This window comes from Chenopodium quinoa, unplaced genomic scaffold (genome assembly GCF_001683475.1).
Source record: "Chenopodium quinoa cultivar QQ74 unplaced genomic scaffold, ASM168347v1, whole genome shotgun sequence".
In the NCBI taxonomy this organism is placed as follows: Eukaryota; Viridiplantae; Streptophyta; class Magnoliopsida; order Caryophyllales; family Amaranthaceae; genus Chenopodium; species Chenopodium quinoa.
In genome coordinates this window covers 665,061-676,652 of record NW_018742707.1, presented here as the reverse complement: position 1 = coordinate 676,652, position 11,592 = coordinate 665,061, and positions in this window count along the sequence as shown.

Sequence of the window (11,592 nt, the reverse complement as noted above, 5' to 3'; positions counted from 1 at the left end):
AGGCTAGAGGGAGCACATACTCCAATCTCTGTAAAATTAGACTTTGAGGTTACTAATAATGTCGCGGAATGTGAAGCGTGCATTATTGGATTAGAAGCAGCAGCTAGCATAGGTGTGCAAAAATTAGAGGTATATGGAGATTCCAGTTTGATTATAAATCACATACTGAAAAAATGGAAAATAAAGAACTCCACAATGATATTATACCAAGCACACCTAGAGCAACTCATCGAGCATTTTGAACATATTTACTTCAAATATCTCCCTAGGGATGATAATCAATTTGCCGAGGCGCTAGCAAAATTAGCCTCAATGATCAACATTCCAGATCACTTAAATATGATGCCATTATGCGTTGATAAAAGAGAAGAACCATCATATTGCAACGCAATAGAGGAAATAAATGACATCGAAGGAAACAATCCTTGGTATGATCATATCCTCCAATATATTACTCATGGCACATATCCCGAAAATACTTCATCGAAAGACCAACGAGCCTTACGAACACTTGCGGCTCAATACAGTCTATTAAATGGTCAATTATGCAAAAAAGGACCTAATGGTCAAAGTTTGTTGTGTATAGACCAACCCGAACCCACACGCCTTATGGAGAATACTCACAAAGGTATTTGTGGACCTCACATTAATGGTAAAATGCTCGCAAAAATAGTTTCACGACAAGGGTATTATTGGTCCACTATGGAACATGATTGCATACAATATGTCAAGAAATGTCCAGAGTGCCAAATTTTTGCTAATTTACAACACCTTCCACTATCTGAACTATATAATCTCACTTCCCCTTGGCCCTTTTCAACTTGGGGAATTAACATAATTGGAAAGGTCTCTCCAACAGGAGCAGGAGGGTACGAGTACGTAACTACTTCCCTAAGTGGATTGAGGCTGCTTCTTACGTTATATCACTTCTAAACATGTCGCAAAGTTTCTCAAACGAAACATATTTTGTAGATATGGAGTTCCATACGAACTAATTAGTGATGAGGGATCACAATTCAAAGCTGAAGTTGAGACCCTATTAACTCGTTATAAAGTAAAACATCATCACTCATCCCCATACAGACCTCAAATGAATGGAGATATACAATCGGCAAATAAAAATATAACAGTCATCATTAAGAAAATGGCAGAAAATTATAAAGACTGGCCGAATAAACTACACTTTGCACTATGGGGTTATAGAATGTCTATACGAACATTAATAGGGGTAACTCCATACTCCTTAGTTTTCGGAATGGACGCAGTTCAACCAGTCAAACTGGAAATACCATCCCTACGCATCGTACTCGAAAGTAAGCTGCCGGAAGCTGAATGGGTAAGAGCGAGGTATGAAGAGCTCTTATTGCTCGATGAACGACGATTAAGAGCTTTGCATCATGTACAAGTCTACCAAAGGCGCGTTGCGCGTCATTTTAATAAAAGGGTAAAACCTAGAAACATAAAGAAGGTGACTTTTTACTAAAGGAGGTTAGGGGTCAACCTACTGATCCAATTGGAAAATTTAAACCTAATTAGATCGGTCCCTACCGCGTGATTGAAATCTTATTAGGAGGAGCCGTCAGTTTAATGGACATTGGAGGAGATTAAATTCGCCAATTAATGAACATTGATCGACTTAAAAAATATTACATATGAAATCCGGATTACTCGTTCATTCATAAAACCAACTTTAAATTAGCATTCAACTAAAAGATTCTAAGTGTTATGCATTTTATCGAACAACACGATAAAATACATAACACTTGTGGGGGGTGATTCAAGAATAAGAAACCATTCTAAGTGTTTAGATTTTCTTCGAAATTCACGAAAAAAAAAATCTTCAAACTTGGGGGGGGGGGGTAAATAGCTCAAAAATAAATTTTTTTTTTTCGAAACACTCGTAGTACAGGTGTCGTGCGCAACCGGAATAGTTGCGCGCTGATAGGCTTATCGCGTACCTAACAAAAATAACCTAACTATTCCTTCTAACTGTGTAGTAGGGCAAGTAAGGATCGAATCCCAAGAGACTATGGTTCATTCAATTAATCAGACTCAATTAATCACTAAGCACGTCACCAATCAATAATGGATGATAATAATCAACTAATATATTAAATAACACAATTAACTAGAGGAAATATTAATCAATAAACTAAAGCATCCAAGATCAAGCATTACCACGATTATGATTGATAAACTAATAAATCTACCCCCAATATATAAATCAATTGACAAGAAGAAAAGCAATCCCTAATAATAATACCAAAGGTCTCTTCCAAGTTATCAATGGCTTCCCAAATTAACTATCAAGCCTACTTCCGTGGAATCAAGCGAATAAGGGACATTAAACACCATGCCTAGATTCCTAATTATTCAATCATCTACTTCCGTGATGATCTTCAAACCCTTAATTGGAATAACCTAATCCCGTTAATACCCAACTTCCGTTGCAATAAGAACAAAGGGATGATAACAATACTAATTATTCCTAATCTAGTATTGGCATAAACACAATCAATTAAGCATGTCAATTGGGATTATTATTGGGGAATTTAAAGATCTACTTTATACATCAATCATAATCGAGCTTAGCAAGATCCCGGATTAAGGAAACTACTCACACATCATAATAAAATCAAAATCAAGTTCAAAAACAAGAAACAGTAAAGAAAACATATTTAGAGAACAGTGAATATCAGAAAAGAGTGAAGTAAGATAAATACCAATTACTCCAATTGAAAGAACTCAAATTGTTGATGAACAATTGATTAATCTGGGATTAAAAGATTGAAATTGCTTAAAGGAAATAAAACTAGGGTTCTTGAGAGTTTTCTAGGGCTTAAGGAGAAAAACTAATGAAAAACTCACTCTAAGAGTTAATTACAAAAGGGTATTTATACCCTCAAAAGATAGAAATTCGGAAATAGCTGAAATCGCGCAATCTTGAACATCGCCCGGTCAGACCGGGCAAACCTCGCCCGATCGGGCGCGCGTAACACGTTTCCAGAATTGCATCTTCATAACTTGACTTCTTCATCGCCCGGTCTGACCGGGCGAAGCCTGCCCGATCGGGCGCGCGTTGCACCGTTCAGAATTGGGCTTCTTCCTGTGAACTCTTCATTACCCGGTCTGCCCGGGCAAGCCATGCCCGGTCGGGCACTCCACATAAATTGCAGTTCTTGGCTATCAACTCTTCCGAATCTACTAAAAACACGTCCAATTGCCTAGAAACGCTTCATATTCCTGAAAAGCTTACTAAAACAATCGAATACACTAAAGAAGAGATTGTTAGCAAGAAATGGCTCCGTAGAGCTCAAAACCATATAAAATTACTAAGTAAAACCGGGGAAAACCATTGTATAAAACACGTATATCAAATTCCCCCAAGCTAAACCTTTGCTTGTCCCTAAGCAAAGCAATGAATAAATAAATCAATACTTCACCCCAAAAGCAATTCAAATCAATAAATACGATTAAAGGTAAACTCGACAGTTATGCATCAAAGTCAATCAATCAAATCCATCTGACTACTCATCCTGTCTGACAATAGTCAAATAGAGCAAACCACAAGAGCATATAGAATTCAAGACTAGTGTTCACACACTCAACTCTCATTTATGTGGCGAGTAAAAGATATACTCGATCGCTCTCCATCCAACTCCTTTAAATGTGAACAATGCCCTCCCAAACTCACGCACTCGTGTGTTTAAAGAAAACAAGCACTCAACCTAGCAGTCGACTCGAAATATATCAAATCATTCTTTGCATTGGAAAACAACTAATTTCACATTCACACAACTCTATGCACAAAGGTCAGAAGGTCTTCAAAGCTTGTAATGTAAGGCTAGGATAAAAGGTAGGAAATATTTGGGAAAATGTAAGAGTAAAGCTATGCTTAAGGGAGCCAAAATCCTAATAAATAAAACCAAGGTCAAAATGAATTAATGACCAAATCATCTCCAACACAACTCAACTCTACCAAAAATTCACCAAACATCCAATTATATTAAAAATTTCCAACACTTAAAATTTCACTCATATATACAAAATATAAAATTATAGAACTTGAGTGAACAAACAAACTTTGAACTCTCCTTTTTTTTCTTGAGCAGCCTTCAATTAGAACACTTGAACATTGAAACAATTTTTTCTTTTGCTCTTTCTTTTCCCTTTTTTTTCATCTCACATTGGAATTTTTTCTTTGCACAATAAATTTTCAATTTTTTCAATCCACAACAATAAGAACAAATAAAAACTTCTCAAATCCACCCAAAATTGTGCAGATTACATGCACACTACAACTCCCTCACCTCACTCACTATTAGCTCCCCCAAGCCAAGCTTGGGACTAGTAACCAATGGGGCTTAAATAGGCTTGTAATGTGGCAAAATAAACAATAAAAGGGCACAAGCAACAACATGGGTAGCAAGAAGGGAACAAATGTATCTAATATCGTCTGAAAGCCACCTAGAGGAACAAATGCCTTCGTCCTCCTCAATGTGCATATTAATGAGTCATGCAAACATTACTCAAAGTTATAAACCAATACTCAACTTCATTGACATACCAGGAACTAACACACATTCCTAACCAAATCAACTAGTCAAGCACTATATTTACAAGTAGTTGGGCAAAATTGACTCATGTTAAGACATCCAAGTAATCAAACATCAAATCATGGCTAACCTATCCACAATACTCGTCATCATATACCAAGAATTAAAACAATTTTCATGAATGGGGCACAGGGAAGCATGATTTATTATTCATTGGATCGTATTTTTTGTATGTTTTTTTTTTTTTTTTTTTTTTTTTTTAAAAACAACTAAAATAACTACACTAAAATAAAACAAGAAAGATAAGAGAGATAAGGAGAGAGAGAGTACCACATGTACGAAGCAACTCCCCCAAGCTAAATGCGGCAATGGCCTCATTGCAGCGTAAGGAGAGCATAGGAATCTCGACGGCTCCTCAAAAAGAATCGGGTTGCCTCCCGCAAGCGCTTGTTTAGAAGGTCATTAGCTTGACCGTATTCATCCTCATTGAGTTTGTGGTGAGGAAGAGAATGTGATATCTGACTTTTCTTCAATAGGATCTCCCGCTCGATAGTGCTTCACCCTTTGTCCATTGACTTTGAAGGTGCCCCCGGTGTTGTTCCATAATTCAATGGTGCCATAAGGATATGCTTTGTAGACCGTGAAAGGGCCCGACCATCTTGACCTGAGTTTCCCTCTACTTTGGCTTTGTCCACCTCAATCCCTTTGTTTGAAACTACATGGCCTAAAACGATTCCCTGTTGTACCATAAAATGGCACTTCTCCCAGTTCAATATCAGATTGACATCCTGGCATCTATGGAGCACCTTTGTTAGATTATCAAGGCAAATATCGAAAGATGAACCATAAACAGAAAAATCATCCATAAAAACTTCCATAGAATTTTCTATGAGACCTGAGAAAATAGCCATCATACACCGTTGGAACGTGGCTGGGGCATTACACAGTCCGAATGGCATTCTGCGATATGCGAAGGTGCCATATGGACATGTGAATGTAGTCTTTTCCTGATCACAAGGGCGGATGGGGATTTGAAAAAAACCGGAATATCCATCCAAGTAACAGAAAAAGGAATGGTTAGCCAATCGTTCGAGCATTTGATCAATGAAAGGCAAGGGGAAATGATCTTTACGGGTGGCTTTATTTAATTTTCTGTAATCAATGCACATCCGCCACCCTGTAACAGTTCTTGTGGCAACAGGCTCGCCTTTGTCATTCTTGACAACTGTCATACCTCCTTTCTTTGGTACTACTTGTACAGGACTAACCCACTTACTATCTGAGATAGGGTAGATTATTCCTGCAGCAAGCAATTTGAGAACCTCTTTCTTGACTACCTCCATCATAGTTGGATTTAGCCTTCTTTGAGGTTCTCTAGAGGAGGCATGATCGTCCTCAAGAATGATCTTATGCATACAAAAAGAGGGATTAATACCCTTGATATCATCAATGGTATACCCAATAACATTTCTATATTTTCTTAAAACAGCGAGAAGTTTCTCTAATTCAATGTTATTAAGCTCAGCATTAACAATAACAGGGTATGTATTTTTAGGACCAAGATATGCATATTTAAGATTAGATGGAAGGGGTTTCAACTCTACCTCGGGAGGCGTCGAACTCTCCCCAACACTCGATGTACTAAGGACTTCCTTGACTGGAGCGATGATTGGATTAGCTTTTGCGTCTTCTAGTAGCCTCGTGTACTCCCTTACTTCCCAATCTTCATCATGGATACTCCCTATCAACACCGTTTCAAGAGCATCTTCCTTTTTGATCAGGGGAAGTTGTTCTTGTTGTAGATCATCGAGGACATCCACTTGACAAATAGTCTCACCCATAGACGGATTTCCCATAGCATTCAGTAATGAATACTCCATTTTCTCATCCCCTACTTCAAATGTTATTTTCCCATTCTTCATGTCAATAATTGCACCTGCAGTAGCTAAGAATGGTCTACCAAGAATAATAGGGACATGGGCATCTTCTTCCATTTCCATAACAACAAAATCACATGGAATAAAGAATTTACCAACTCGCAATGGAACATCTTCAAGTATACCGAGGGGAAATTTAACTGACCTGTCTGCAAGTTGCAGATATATCCTTGTAGGCTTTAGCTCACCCATTTGAAGCTTTTCGCAGATGGAGAGCGGCATAAGGCTTACACTTGCACCAAGATCGCATAGCGCTCTATTGATCTCTATATCTCCGAGCTTCACTGGGATTGAATAGCTGCCTGGATCACCTAGTTTCTTAGGAAGAGTGTTTTGCAGAATGGCACTACATTCTGCAGTTAGAGAAACAGTAGCATTCTCTGCAAGCTTCTTCTTGTTAGATAGCATGTCTTTCAAAAACTTTGCATAAGAAGGCATTTCAGAAATTGCATCCAAGAACGGTATATTAATGTGAAGTTTCTTAAGGATGTCTAGAAATTTACCGTACTTTTTCTCTAACTTAGCCTGGGCTAACCTCTGTGGGAAAGGGACTCTTGGCATGTATGGGGCGAGAGGTGGGATCGGTTCCCGTGGCTTTTCTTGAACATCATTCCTTGGAATTAGGCTGTCTGGATCTCCCGCCCGGTCGGGCAGTGATTGCCCGGTCTGACCGGGCGAAGAAGAGCTGCTTATGTTCTTCTGTTTGTCTGGAATTTCTTCTTGCGCCCGATCGGGCGGACCTTGCCCGGTCTGACCGGGCGAAGAAGAAATTCGCACAGTCCCCTGTTTTTCGTCGACTGCTTCTCGCGCCCGATCGGGCGGACATTGCCCGGTCTGACCGGGCGAAGAAGAATTTTGCAAAATCCCCTGTTTTTCACTCATTCCCTCAATATCTATCGTTGATGGTTCCCTTACGGGAAGGTCTTCCAACTGTTTTCCACTCCTTAAAATTACAGCATTCATGTGCCCCTTTTGTGGTTGCTCTGTTTGGCCAGGAAACGTACCTGGTGTTTTTGAAGATTGGCCGACTTGATGAGCAAGTTGGCTTATTTGATTTTCCATGAGCTTATTCTGGGCTTGTAACTGTTGGATGGAATTATTTGTGGTGTTGATGAAGTTCTCCATCATTAGTTCGAGATTGGATTTTTGAGGGAGTGGTTGCATAGGTTGCATGGGTTGTTGTACTAGGGGTGGTCTTGGTTGAAAACCAGGTGGATTATAATTGTTGTTTCGAGGTGGGGGCGGAGGTGGATTTTGCTGAGCCTGGGTGTTTTTGTATGAGAAATTTGGGTGATTCTTCCAACCTTCATTATAAGTATTAGAATGGGGATCGTATGGTCTTTTAGGGTTGGAATTGTAGAAGGCATTGGCTTCCTCAATTGATACCTCATTCGAATTTCGTGGGCAATTAGGTGCGATGTGACCTTGAGTATTACACATTTGACAAGTTTCTAGCACATTATTAGAAGATCCAGTTTGTAATCTATCGAACTTGCTTGAAAGTGCCTGCACAGAACTAGTTAAAAGAGTTAGAGCATCAACATCTAATTTACCTCCTTTCTTGACACTATTTCGGCCGCCTGGGTGATAGTTGTCATTGGCTGACATCTTCTCAACCAGCTCCTTTGCTTCGGTTGGATTTTTAGTTAAAAGGGAGCCTCCAGATGCGGCGTCGATATAGATCCGGAATTCATGGGTTAGACCGTTATAAAAGGTTTGGATTAACATCCATTCAGGTATGCCATGATGAGGGCACTGTCTCTGTAATCTCTTGAATCTCCTCCATGCGTCATATAAGGATTCTTCATCTGATTGCCTGAAAGTGGATAGCTCGTTCCTTAATCTTGCAGTCTTTTCTTGTCCCAAGAACTTGACCAGAAAAGCTTTTACTAGTTTATCCCATGTATCAAAGGAACCAGAACCCTCATCTCTTAACCATTCCTTCGCCCTATCCCGTAATGAGAATGGAAAAAGGCGAAGTCTAAGAGCATCATCTGTAACACCATTCAGCTTCATAGTGTCACACTTTTCCAAGAAACCATCTATATGATTCACTGGGCAATCAAGAGGTGTGCCAGCAAATGAATCATTGGATATGAATTGAATAAACTGCGGTTTCAATTCAAAATTCTGAGCGGTGATAGGTGGTCTAACAATGCTAGAAAGGAGTCCGGTTGTTGTGTCAGGGATACCGTACTCCAAAAGAGACTTTGTTGCTTGGTCTTCCATATTTCTGTTACCTGCTCTTCTTCTACTTCTTCGTCTTCTTGCAGTCGCTTCAATTTCTGAATCGAGAGGCACTAAGTCGTCTGACCCTGAGCGACGTGTTTGCATACAACAAAGAACTAGGCAAAGAACATCAAAAACACAGGAGGCAATAGCCGAAGCAACAAACAACGCTTAGTAAAAACGAATCACGGAAAATCAATATGAAACCGTTAGTCCCCGGCAACGGCGCCAAAATTTGATAGGCTTATCGCGTACCTAACAAAAATAACCTAACTATTCCTTCTAACTGTGTAGTAGGGCAAGTAAGGATCGAATCCCAAGAGACTATGGTTCATTCAATTAATCAGACTCAATTAATCACTAAGCACGTCACCAATCAATAATGGATGATAATAATCAACTAATATATTAAATAACACAATTAACTAGAGGAAATATTAATCAATAAACTAAAGCATCCAAGATCAAGCATTACCACGATTATGATTGATAAACTAATAAATCTACCCCCAATATATAAATCAATTGACAAGAAGAAAGCAATCCCTAATAATAATACCAAAGGTCTCTTCCAAGTTATCAATGGCTTCCCAAATTAACTATCAAGCCTACTTCCGTGGAATCAAGCGAATAAGGGACATTAAACACCATGCCTAGATTCCTAATTATTCAATCATCTACTTCCGTGATGATCTTCAAACCCTTAATTGGAATAACCTAATCCCGTTAATACCCAACTTCCGTTGCAATAAGAACAAAGGGATGATAACAATACTAATTATTCCTAATCTAGTATTGGCATAAACACAATCAATTAAGCATGTCAATTGGGATTATTATTGGGGAATTTAAAGATCTACTTTATACATCAATCATAATCGAGCTTAGCAAGATCCCGGATTAAGGAAACTACTCACACATCATAATAAAATCAAAATCAAGTTCAAAAACAAGAAACAGTAAAGAAAACATATTTAGAGAACAGTGAATATCAGAAAAGAGTGAAGTAAGATAAATACCAATTACTCCAATTGAAAGAACTCAAATTGTTGATGAACAATTGATTAATCTGGGATTAAAAGATTGAAATTGCTTAAAGGAAATAAAACTAGGGTTCTTGAGAGTTTTCTAGGGCTTAAGGAGAAAAACTAATGAAAAACTCACTCTAAGAGTTAATTACAAAAGGGTATTTATACCCTCAAAAGATAGAAATTCGGAAATAGCTGAAATCGCGCAATCTTGAACATCGCCCGGTCAGACCGGGCAAACCTCGCCCGATCGGGCGCGCGTAACACGTTTCCAGAATTGCATCTTCATAACTTGACTTCTTCATCGCCCGGTCTGACCGGGCGAAGCCTGCCCGATCGGGCGCGCGTTGCACCGTTCAGAATTGGGCTTCTTCCTGTGAACTCTTCATTACCCGGTCTGCCCGGGCAAGCCATGCCCGGTCGGGCACTCCACATAAATTGCAGTTCTTGGCTATCAACTCTTCCGAATCTACTAAAAACACGTCCAATTGCCTAGAAACGCTTCATATTCCTGAAAAGCTTACTAAAACAATCGAATACACTAAAGAAGAGATTGTTAGCAAGAAATGGCTCCGTAGAGCTCAAAACCATATAAAATTACTAAGTAAAACCGGGGAAAACCATTGTATAAAACACGTATATCACGCGCTGATACCACGCGCAATTGATTAAGTTGCGCGCGACATGCTCGCGCAACCTCAGATGTTGTGCGCGCCACCTGACTGTCAAACTGCGAACCCGAATTTTTTTGTTTGAACAAAGTTGTAACTTCTACTTACAATGAAAGAAGGGCGTTTCATAAACATATACTCGGAAAATAAAAAAATTAAACTTTGATTTAACTCTCTATTAAACAAAGTTTGATTAATTTTTTTCATTTAACTTTTACCTAAGGAGTTAAAGAAAAAATAAAAATATATATATAAAGAAAAAAAGAACTACGCAATGACCTGATTTCGTGATGCGAATACGTAGGCAATCTATAAGATTCGGTCATATCAAAATATCGAAATATAAAGCTCATTTTATTTCATTCAAAAAAATAAATAGAAAGGACATTGTTGAACTAAATTGTAAAGAAAAAAAAAGAGGCATAGTAGTGATTACACTTTATTCAAAAATAAAAAAAAATAAAAAATAAAAAATAAAATAAAAAAAAATTGTGTAACATTCTAAGGCTTCACTATATCCTCGATTGTCACGGAAAATGGAGGAGTAGTTTCCATCGCAGTATTTTCAGAAACCTTAGAACTCTCCCCTACATTCTTCTTCTTGACCCATACATTGTTCTTCAATTTGGGAATAGGTGCCTTTTCAACCCTTTTTTCGAAGCTTTTGTTAGAGTCCTTTTTCAGGTTTGTTGCGAAGGTTCCTTGATTATCACGCCTTTTTATGCGGGTTTGGAAGGAGCTTTCCTTTTGGATTCCTACGAACACGCCTTAGGAGATGAGAAGTCCAATTTTCTTCTCACTCCTTTGTTTTGACCACTAGGAGGAGTAGTGGTGGGGTCGAATGCATTAGAGGCTTAGGTGGATTGGGAGTTGTGGCAATTTGATATTGAGAACGGGCTTTGTTTAACTCGCCTTTGTCCGCCGCATTCATCCAAGCCTTATAAAAAGCAGATAATACAATGCTCGCAGTAGGATTTTGTACTACCCATCTTGGAAGAATTGACCAATACTCTATCCAACGAAAAATTCGCTCGGGTCTAAAAGACACATCCTTGGGTGCGTCACAATCTTACGGGGGTATAATCTGTTTAATCCCATATTGTCTCATTACCCTGCAAGGAAAGATGTAAGTAGTGCTAGATAGGCCTAAAAGCCTAATGTAAGGGCAATT